This window comes from Bidens hawaiensis, unplaced genomic scaffold, assembly GCF_021521415.1.
Source record: "Bidens hawaiensis isolate Kalapana, Puna unplaced genomic scaffold, B.hawaiensis_p1.1 tig00030776_1, whole genome shotgun sequence".
Taxonomy (NCBI): Eukaryota; Viridiplantae; Streptophyta; class Magnoliopsida; order Asterales; family Asteraceae; genus Bidens; species Bidens hawaiensis.
In genome coordinates, this window is record NW_027505191.1 from 219942 (window position 1) to 232156 (window position 12215).

Sequence of the window (12215 nt, forward strand, 5' to 3'; positions counted from 1 at the left end):
AATCCCTTAACAAGAACCTCAGGTGAGTCTCACAGCCCCTATTTTCACTGTTTTCACTGTTTTTAAACTGCTTTCGGGGCAAGGGACACGTACTTAAATAATCTTTTATCATGGTATACTTACAAGCTATGCAAGCGATTATGTGTTTAAGTTATGTTTCATGATGAGTAATGCAAACGGTTATCTAAGGTTTTCGATGTATGTGCGCTAGAACTCGAGTAAGTGATCACTTTACCATTGGAACTCTAAGGGTAGGGACTGCTGGTTTGATCCGCCCACTCGTAGGGGTCGCACCTCTTTGCATGGACGAGTGCCTGGCATGGGGCAGTACTATGGGGTTGAGCCCGCTCGTAGGGGTCGCGCCTCTTTGCATGGACGAGCGCCTTGTTTTCCGGCACAACGTCTGCGCGTAACCCGCGGGACGGTATCCTTAGCTCGTAGGGGCAATGCCTCTTTGCATGGACGAGCACAGTTTCTCAGAATTGTTCGCGCGTAACCCGCGGGACAGTATCCTTAGCTCGTAGGGGCAATGCCTCTTTGCATAGACGAGCATAGTTTTCCAGAAACGTCTGCGCGTAACTCGCGGGACGGTTTTACGTTATTTTAGCTCGTAGTGGCTGCGCCACTTACATAGACGAGCACCGTATCCAGAATTTGTTCACGCGTAACCCGCGGAACGATTTTTATCAGAATATTGTCAGAATTATGTGTTAATACGATTTTACCAAGCAGATGTTAATGATGTTGCCAGAAATGTTTCAGAATGATTTTATCAAGTTACTAAAACTTGTGAACTCACTCAGTTTATACTGATTCAAATGTTTTTACGTGTCTTTCAGGAGATAACTAGGTAGCGCATGGAGTCACACTTAGAGCACCACACGCTGAACATCTAAAACAAGCTTTTTGGAAGATTTTGGTTTTATCCCCTCGATGCGCACGGTTACCCGCCGCGCAAGGGGATATGGCGAAGAAATCTTCAGTTTTATACTTGGATGTTTCTTTTAGTAATCTTTGAACAATGTAATGTGTTTGTACTAAACTTCTCATGCGCAATAAAAATCTTTGAATGTTTGCAATGACCCGTGCTTAATTATCAATCCCCACTCGTGCGCGCCCGGCTGTTTCCGCCGCTCAGGGCCGGGTGTGACAGCTAACGCGTTGTATGGTCTACGCCAAGCACCAAGGGTGTGGAACACTAAACTAGACGGGTCGTTAAAGGAACCCACTTTCACTCGATGTAAACAAGAACAAAGGCGTTCCGATCAAAGGCTACTACTCGTGAGAGTTTATCTGGGAGTTTAGATGTTTATCTTTCAAAAAAAGTTACTGTAGCAAATCGAGTCAAGTACTATAGCGACTCGAGTTGAGTTACTGTAGCAAATAGAGTCGAGTACTATAGCAAAAACATTGTAGCAGCAGGCGTTTTGTTCACTCGAAAAATAAAATTAAGCACTCTTAGAAATATAACTTTTTTACTTTCTCTCTCTATAACCTTCATCTTTTTCTCTCATTTTTATTTGCAGAACTAAGATATGAGATTCGAGTTTTGTTGTGATTCCTGCTAACTAAAACCACAGATTTATCGGAGTAAATTTGTGAGATCCATTTTGAGGACCTATAGTAGATCCGACCGGTTATAGATAACCGAAGCTTGCGGTAATTAACTCATACGAGACCCGATTTGAGTTACTCGGTTGGTTATGCAAGTTGGTTCATGCAATCACCAACTCAAGATCATGATCAAGCGGTTAAATATATTCTCTGATATCTAAGAGGTTCACTCGACTTTGGTATCACTTACTCCATTTGCTGAAATAGTACATTGCACGGGTATAGTGATAGTAGTCACGCAATGGATATGGATAATGTTCTACATTGGGTTTGATTGTCTACTATGATACATCATTGATATCATGGGTTTCTCAAAAACAAGGAATGCGTGCTATCAACATGTGAGGCTGAATTTATGGTAGCCACATCGGCTGCATGTCAAGCCTTATGACTTAAGGGTTTGTTGTCAATGACCGGAGAAAAGGAGGAAATTGTGACATTGATCGTGGATAATTCATCGGCTATTGCCTTGATGAAGAACCCAGTTTTTCATGGAAGACGTATACACATCAACACACGGTACCAATTTATTCGGGATTGCATTGAAAGAGAAAAAATTAAGGTGTAGCATGTTAGTGGAGATTTACAAAGAACAAATATCCTTACAAAAGTGTTGCCACTGTTGATGTTTAACAAGATGCGAAGCTTCATCGGTGTTACAAGATTAAGGGAGTGACTGTTTGTGTAATCTTGCGTAAGTGCGGAGACCTGGTTTTTGTAGTTACAAACCTAGAGGGTTTTTGAGTTACATTTTCTAATATTTTTGTCTAATAAGTAATTGTATGGTTATAACACATCATTAACAATCAATACATTTGAAGTTTAGATTTGAAATCTTATTATCTTCACAAACATCATATAGTGATCTAATTATAAGTAGTTTGTTAAGATACCAAATTAATTAACTTATTATAAATTAAGTTAATTATTATTAGTTTGTTAAGATACCACGTGCCGTTTGGCGAGCATGGGGTCGGGTTTTAATAGGGGAATCCCTCAATATGTGGACTGCTAAGGACTCCGTCTGTCCAGACTCGTGGCCGGCCCGGGCTACCTTTAGCCAATAGGGGCCACGTACGGAGTACCAGTAGTGTTACTTAGTTGGTCATTCTTAAACAATTAACTTATTTATAAATATGCATTCATAGAAGTACGTGAAGCATAAGATCCGCAACTATTGAGGTTACCAAGAATAGCAGAGTGGGAACTTTTATAAGGCTTAATGCCCTAAAAAACCACTACATCCGTAAACTAATGGATCTTTGTTTATGAAAGTCATTAACCGCGTCTAAGAAGAACATACAATATAATGAAAATAAATAATACCATGTTATTTTCTTTTTTACATTTTATTAGTTATTTTGAAAACTACTTGCGCTTAAACAAGTTAATGAAATATAATAGTTGGGGTTTTTTATTAGTGACTAATATATAGAAAAATCGGTTATCATTTTTTTGTAAAAATAAAGAAAATATGTATTTTTTATGGTATAACTCTTATTATAATAATTATAATTCTCTTATCATATCATATCGTATCATATCATATCATTTCATATCATATCATCCGTTAACATATCATGTTAAGTTAAAAGTAGCATAACATACCACACCATACCATATCATATTGTATCTCATTACATCACACCGCATCATATCATATTATATCATATCATATCATATCATATCATATCATAGTGTTGTGTGTCATATCATGTTGTCTCAATTTATATCATGTCGTATTATATCGTATCGTATCGTATCATATACAAAAATTTTATAGCATATTATATCAAATGATAACACATCATATCATATCGTATTATCCCACATCAAATGCATTCTAGATTAATTGTTCCTATTTTGGTTCTAGCGTAGTGGGAAGGACCTATGACACAAGACATTTACCATTGATGAAGAATTTACTTCCACAACAACAATATAATCAATTAAAATGAGGTTATTTGCTAAATTTAGTAATAAAACTATAATTTATTTTATATATTTGCTCTTAATTTACCGTTAGTTGCTAAAATCTTGAAACAAAATGAAAAGTTTGTTGCCATAGGTTTCCCACAACAAACATAAAAACAAGCACACAATTTCGGGAAGTAAATGGCGATATAGTTTGAGGTTACATGAGGAATCAATGATGGTGCCAACGTTTTACATAGTAACATAATACTCCAAAATTCAAACAAGATTTTATGGAACTATAGAGAATTATGCTCAATAAGACCAATATTCAAACGACATTGTACTATCAACGAAGACGAACGATGAGACTGGTTTTATAGTTTGTAAAATACTCGTCCACCGAATGTTTAGTGTCCTAATTAAATATACCATTAACAATATTAATCATAACAAATGATAATACAGTTGCATTTAAGGCCAATGGAAGTTTTTATGCACTTGCTTCGTCATTATGACCCTATTCTCTGTCCACAGACATAAGAGAAAGCCTAGCATAGTTGAAGAAAAGGATTTCAAGGTTTTTAAGATTAAAAAGAAAAATTTGTACTTCATATGAATTTAAATGACTTTTGAATGTTGATTGATGAAAATTATCAAACATACCACTAATTATCAAATAGTAAAAACTTGTTACATAAATCATTATTTGAATTTATTATTTATTTTACTAAAAAACAAGTTATTTACACCTTCACATACAATAAACCTTTACATGATTTGTGTGTGATATGGAAAAGAAAAATGAAAATTATGAGAGAAAATAAAAAAGTAAAAATAAAAGGAAGAAAAACTAGCTATATATACCCATTACCTTCGTCTCCTAAGTCCTCACTCCTCCCCACAACCAAATATTGCTATCCCATTTTCGATTATCTTCACTACTTCAGATTTTAGTGTTTAGATTGGCCTCATAACCTACTAATATAAGCCATGAAAGTGTGTGGGATATTAATCCCTTTCAAGATCCCATGGCGATGGATTATCGTTCTCTCGTTGTTGGAATAGGTGCTCTCGGAAATGTTATGCACAAGGTAAAATGATAATTCTTTTTTTTTTTTTTGCATAATTATTCATTTCTAGGGTTCATGTTTTTGGTTTGTTTTGCCCAAATTTCATTAGTACCATATATTCTTTGGCATAACCGCCTAGGGTTTACAGTAACAAACCAAAAACAGGGTCTGATGCATACTTGATCAAACAAACATACGCCATATGAGTTGTTTAGTGCACATATATTGCCTTCACCTTGTTTGTAAATGAAACTATGATAACAGCTCGTGTTTAGACTATGAACATGTAGCGTATTAACTAATCAATCATGCTTTCTTTATTGTTCAATACATTAAATCTGTATGTAACTCATTAAAGGGACTGAGAAAAAAAGAAAGAAAAATAAAAAATACAATATTTTTATGGTCATCGTCTTAAAATGATTTAGGTCTAAAGAATTTACATAGTTTTGAAAATCAATGTGGTTACTTGAACTCGTTCATGTTTGTATAGGGTCCCTCGTGTCTTCCATAAATGCCAGAGTCTCTTTGAATGCGAGTGCAACATAGCGTAGGGTAAATAATTTCTCTCTGTCTTCTTTCCATCTCATCCATTGTTGCAAACCGTTTTTGTTTTTAGTACATTAAAATTGCTTGAGATATTGCTATATATGTATGTTATATATTAATTGCGATTAAAGTTTGTGATATAGGTGTTATATTTTGATTTATGATGAACTGAATTGCTTAAGTTTCAAGTTATGGTTAGATTTGGTCATCGTTTTACGATCACTTTACTAATTTCAATCAGTTCACTTGATTTATGTTGGTCAGATTCTTTGTGATTGTGTAATTATTAATAATATAGACCACGCTCTATCAACCGTTGGTGTATAGCCTAATAACTGTTTGTTGGTGAAATCTGGACCGCGTTAAATGAGTGAAATTTATTTTTCAAATCAAATCTCAAATTAAGTTTTTAGGAGAAAGATACGGTGTTATATAGAGCACAAGGTTTTCGAAAAAAGCCCCGAAAGCCGTTAGGGACGCGCGTGTTTCCAACACTATTTGTGTTATGTTCTACGGGTATATACAGAGGAAGGAAAAAGGGTAATGTTTTTGCATATGTAAATATGTTACTTTCATTAAAATATTTTATGAATATATGGTTATGAAAGTTGAGTTTATGGTCTAATAATTTATGTTGTTTTGTGTTAGGATTATGGATGGATACCTGATGGGATGATATACCCGTTTCTTGAGTACTTGGAAAGGTGTGTGTATATAAGTCATATTAATGCATATACTGTTAAAGACCGTTTAATTAACTATATGTATTTGTTCAGTTTTTCGAGACAAACTCGATTATATGGCAGCACGCCTCATGATTTTCGTAAGGCAATACGTGGGCATACCAAGCAGGCCACGGGTATTTAAACACGAGATTTGAGTACATGGAGGAACGTTCTACAACACCTCAGGCTGTTAATATTCCTGTGGTTAATGTTTCTGACATTCCAGAATCGAGTCACCATGGGCAGGCAAGTTGTTTTAAACATTTTTCTTCACTAAATTTGTACTAACTTATATGTCTAATTTGTACTTATGCTTCAGATTTCTGATTACCACCCACTGAACACAACGGTTTTGATTAGGATAATAGGATAATATTATATTGTTGTTTTTGTTACCGAAATTACATTTGTAATGTCTAGGATAACTGAAACAGTTTTGTTAGACAATGATGCATTAAGGCTATGCTGTGGTTTGGCGCCAACGGTGCCAAAAACAAACCTCACCACCACCATATTCCTCGTCACCGTCGTCCACCTTAATTCGCCTATCCCTTTCACCCCTTCAAGCGCCATCTGGGTGGCGCCTTTGCACTTCGCACCACCTTTCACACAGCCGACGCTGTGGATGGTGTCCCTCCACATGCAAAAGTGCTGCTGAGTAGGATGGTACCGGCACCCAGGCATTACGCACGGCCTAACACTTTCAGTTATTTGTTAAGTTTTAAAATAATCCAAGCCATATTATCGCTTTTTGTGTGTTATATTTTTGTCTGTTATCTGTTCATTATTTGTGTCTAGAAAGATAGTTTGAATTCATAAGTAAGAAGGTTTATACCATTTTATAATAATAAAATGACATTTGCAGAAATTAAATTATTAAAATGACATTATTTCCTTATTTTGCCCACACAACATCTTTAACAAAATGACATTTGCAGAAATTAAAACAACATTGTGGCATTTGCAAGAAGATTTTGCATTATTCTGATGGAGTGGATATATTATGTAAGTGATTATAACTTATATGTCATTATTTTGATTATTTATGTTATCATCTATATATTTTGTTGATCGACGGCGGTGACACTGAATCGGGTTTATACGAGTCACCTTATGGTGCTCCTCTCCCCTTAATGACTAGCATCTAACTTGTTTGGTTTTGGTTTGTCCTAGATATTTTGTGATGGTTGTAATAGTTGTGTACACACACAGTGCGCCAAAGTATCCACCAAGGTCTTGAAGGTACTTATATTTTATGTTTTTGATGGTTTTTTTCTTTTGTATATATATCTTAAAAGATTGTATATTTATATCACATGAAGGATATGAAGAGGATTCAATATTCACTACTAGAAAAAATGTCTTTAATGACATGCGCACAATGACACACAAGGATTTATGACACGCTAATGCGTGTGTCATTAAAACAGCGTCATAATTTTTAAAACTTATAAGATTTTTGACACTTATTTTTTTGTGTCATTAAACTGATGTCATAAATTAAAACAATAAATGTGTGTGTCATATATGAGTGTCATCTTTAAATTCAAATTAAAATTTTAACCCACTCCCAATATTTCACTCAAAGTAGCGCCAAAGTTACAGTACATCATTAGTCCATCTCCTTCGGCTATATCTTCTCCCAACTGAATGCTATCTAGGGTTCATCTTCTTCGACCATCAATCTTCTCCATCGGTCCCTCTTTACACCACAACACCATCTAGGGTTCAGTCCACGATGCTACAGCACCACGACACATTCAATTTGCAGTCGGATAGGGTTCAATCGGCCTGGAGGATTATTTGAAGTAAAAAATTTTGGTCTATTGAAGTATTATTTGCAAGATTTCATCTCTAGTGAGGTATATACCTTCACTTTTACATTGTTCTGCTAGGGTTTAATGAACTATTAATATAATGCTTGCTTTCAAATCAAGTTACAAATTGCGTACCAAAACATAACCTTTTGTTTTCTGAATGTTGGGTATAGAAACTATTCTTATTAATGAGGAGCATTAGGGTTTGAGCATGTAATATGTAAAGGTTTTGAATGATAGTTAATAAGGGATACTTGGATATTGGTGCCGTGCAATTGAGTGTTGTATGCTTGCTACACGATTAGGGCAGTTCACGAGCCAAAATTTGAACCGAGCGAAGGCTTGCTCGTTGCTTGGCTTGTTTAAATTCGAACCGAACTGAACAACTGAAATTTGAACCGAGCGAAAACTGAAACGAGCCAAAATCGAATCGAGCATTTTTCGATCGAACATCGAGCGATTTCGAGCATTATTTATTTCTTTTCACTTTAAAATTTTCAATAAGAAACAAATTTGAAGAATGTAAATATTATATATTATAAATAAATTAGTAGTTTTTAGACGAATGTGTAATAGATTGTAAATTTTTATTAAAAATAAGTTTGAATTTTGAAAGGAGATATAATGATCATGTAAACAAACTTCTAAAATTTTAAAAATTTGAAGCGAAGAAATAAAACTACAAAATTGGCAGAATATGACAAATTTAAAAGGGTAAAAATAATTATAAGCTTATATTCATGTGTTTCGTCTATATATTAATACATTTGTTCATATATAATTATATATATAATTAACTAAAAATATTCGAGCCGAACCGAACCGAGCAGACCTTTGCTCGTTGCTTGGCTCGTTTACAAACCAAACCGAGCAGAGCGGCTCGTTTTCAATCGAGCGAAAAAATGAGCGAGCAATTTCCGAGCGAGCGGCAAGCGAGTTCGAGTGACGAGCGGTTTGGACGGCTCTATACATGATTATCCCAAAATGCAAGTTATAGAAATATATGATTTGTTTATGATTAACTACATTGTGTTGTACTTAGTATGAATTTATCATTTAGGTACAAAGTGTGACATGTCAAAATTTTTTGGTCAGCACGTGCAGGTCAGTTGCAAGTCGCGCAGTTTTGGCTTTTGCTGATGCTGAAGCAACAGTAAACAACGCTTATAGGTCAGTTGCGATTGCGGGTCAGCACACATAGGTCAGAATTTTTGACATGTCAGAATTTTTAGTTAACGCACGCGGTTTGGCTTTTGCTGATGCTGAGCCAACAGTAAACTAAATCCAAAGCTGCTTTGAAATCTGCTGTCAAAACACTAAATTGTCTATGGTAATCAATAATTTATTTATTTGCAGGTTGTAGTACCGAATACTAACTTTCAATTTCAACTAATTTACACAAAATCAGTTTTAACCTGCTTCTCCTATTATATTATTTCCCAAATTACCCTTGTTCAATTGTTGGGCTGTTCGTCGGGTCAACCTGCTTCTCCTATTATAAATGTGATTAATTAATCTGCCACATTTATGTTTTAACATAATATGACTTATGTGATGTGCAAATGAAACTTACAGTGTATATGCTCATATGTGCCTAATCATTATCAACATCTCGATACGTTTATTTTAGGTCATTTACAAAATCTAATTTGGAAATAAGTCTATAAAATGTATAACTATGATCTTGATAGCTAGTTACAGGGAACGAGATGAACAAAAATCTCTATCTATATATTATATAATAACTAAAGAATATAGTTAGTATATGTGGTATACCATAACTAACCTTGGGTGGGTCACATATTGTCATTATGCAGCCATAAATGACTTTTGCTGCAAATTGTTAGGCTGACAAAAAAATTAGTTGTCCAAAAAGTAAACAACATGCGCAAGTCAGTTGCGGGTCAGTGCGCGCTCGCATATTTGTAAACAACAGTGCAGATTTGTAAACAAAGCACACAAGTCGGGGGCTGAATTTAATATATTCTAATGGTTAGTAGGTGACGGCTAATACAAATTCAACTTCTCCAAGTTACATGTACTGGACCTTTGATGGACCCTTTTCTTGTTTTTTGTTCTTGCTACTGCAGTTGTTCTAGGAATATGTTACAGTCTCAAGGAGAGTGTAAACGAAGATTAATATTGCTAATACACTGTAATATTGCTTAAATATTAGTTGTTAGGTATGAGCTTTGAATTCTCCCCATGGCGTTATTAAAATAAAGAAGTTGATGTTGTTTGCCATGAGTAACATTATTTTTGTTTAATTTTCTTCTCAGGTTGAGGGAGGCAAAGATAAATACGTGGATATGGATATTTGATGCAATTCGCAAACATTGGTCAAGTTATGTGGCACCGTTTACAGTGCATTTTTTAGTTAAATTTTATTTCTTTATTTACGATATACACTGCTAGCGAGGTTAGTATTGTTTATATTTTTTTATCAGATTGATCTTTCATCTTTATTGGAGTTTTTGGCTGATACTAATCAAACGGAACCACAAGCAACATCATGCTCTATTGATGATTTAATCCGTCAGTCCGTCAATTACGAATATTGGCAAGTATGCATTATTTGACTTGTTGACTTATAACCGGGTCGGGCCAAGTTATATTATTGTCTTTTTTGTTTTTATAATTTCAATATATATGTTGGACATACCTCTAAAGTCTATTACTACATATTGGGAAACTAGTGTGCCAGATGCCAAGAGCTCTAACATTTCTTTTGTTTATTTTTTTTCTCAGTTTGGAGGAAGTTAAGATGAGCGGACAATGATGACATTGAAGGAATTCAAGACAAACAATCGAGTTTTGGGGAAACCGTTATTTTAGCGGTGATATTTTGTATAGACAAGCATTATTTTTGTTAACTTTGAAATATTTGTTAATATATTTGACTGATGAATTCTATATTATGAATGTATTTGTTTTGCTTATGTATTTTATTTTGTATTTTTTAGAATTTGTCATTTATTGTAAAAATTAATAATTTACAAAAAAAATATTTTTTAAAACACCTAAAATCATGACACGCATCAATGCATGTCGTAAACATATGTCGTAAATGTTTGTCGTAATCGCATGACATAAACGCGTGTCATAGAAGATGACACAAAATGCGCGTCATCTTCATTTTATGACAGGGGCTTCAATGACACTCATTTGAGTGTCATATCAACCCTTTAATGACACGCAATGCGTGTCAATAAAGGTGTTTTTTCTAGTAGTGATTACTGCCCAGCTTGCAAAGGTAAATCTTCAGCTGACCAACCGATTGTAAAGAAACACAAACCAAAACATAGGTATCACTCTTCTTTCTAAAGATACGGTGTTATATAGAGCACAAGAAAGATACGGTGTTATATATGAAATCCATTCTTTTAATTATTTTCTAAAGGCTGTCTTTGGTTCATCAATGGAAGAAAATCAGTATGAACCATTATCTGTTGCAAGGTGTCACGTTTATAGTAGACCTCCTACCAAGGTAAATCACACTAAAGATGCTATTTTACTACATTATTATTTTTGAATTTATTTGGTACTCATTTAGCAAATATTCTTTGTTTTCTAACCAGTGTAAAGGAGGCGATATTTCATCGGCTAATGGGCCCAATTGAACATAAAGAGTAAGGGTTATTTTATTTTATATTGATGTATTTCTAGGATGAAGTATATATTAATGTTTTTTTTATCTGTGTAATAGAACAGAAGAATATGGTCGACCACGCAACCAAATTTCCCACCGAGACGAGTTCTTGAGTTGTTCCATGTACAGCAAGGTGCGTCGCTTTGAACTTACGACAAGTGACAAGTGTAGATCTTATCAATTTGCAGCTGCAAGGGAAAACCGAACTTGTAGTGACATGATTTTGTTGTAGGTACCTTGATCTACCTCTCTAAAAGTTCATTTTAATCACTTGATTTGTTGTTATTCTTAAAATCTTTTTGATGAAGGTGGACATGCGAAGACCTAGAGGACTAAGAGAGGAGTTCAAGACCACATAGCGGATGCCGAAAGAATAGGAAGTGCAAAGGTTGCAAGTACTGTGTGTGTTTTGGATGCGAAATGTGCAGAGTGTGCTGATTAACCAGCCGTCTATCATTTTCTTGGACGGCTTTATTATGTAATAACTGTTTGTGACTTCATTTCATAAGGACTTGAGTGTTATTATATATGTAACTTCAGGGGCCATTAATTGTTTCTGTTTTGGTTCTGGCATACCAGTCTTATTGCTGTCATTTCAGGTTGTTAGCATGAAGGACCTATGGCTCAAGAATCTTTACCATGTGATGTGATGTATAATTTAGTTCCACATTAGCAATTTATCATTAAATGTGGTTATTTGCTAAATTTAGTAATAAACTGTAATTTGTTTTCTATATTTGCTCTTAAGTTACCTTTGGTTTCCCTCAACAAACATAAAAACAAACACGCAATGTGGGGAAGCAAATGGCAATAAAGTTTGAGGTTACATGAGGAATCAATGATGGTACCAATGTTTTACATAGTAACATAACAC

The 12215-nt window shown here is 34.7% G+C and overlaps 1 long non-coding RNA gene across 1 annotated transcript; it reads left to right on the plus strand.

The window, feature by feature from the left end:
* Positions 1 to 10924: 10924 nt before the first annotated feature.
* LOC143611341 (uncharacterized) lies at positions 10925 to 11807 on the plus strand. Its single transcript, XR_013149755.1, has 3 exons — positions 10925 to 10997; positions 11093 to 11573; positions 11650 to 11807. It is a non-coding gene; the product is annotated as an uncharacterized LOC143611341 (long non-coding RNA).
* The last annotated feature ends 408 nt before the right edge of the window (positions 11808 to 12215 follow it).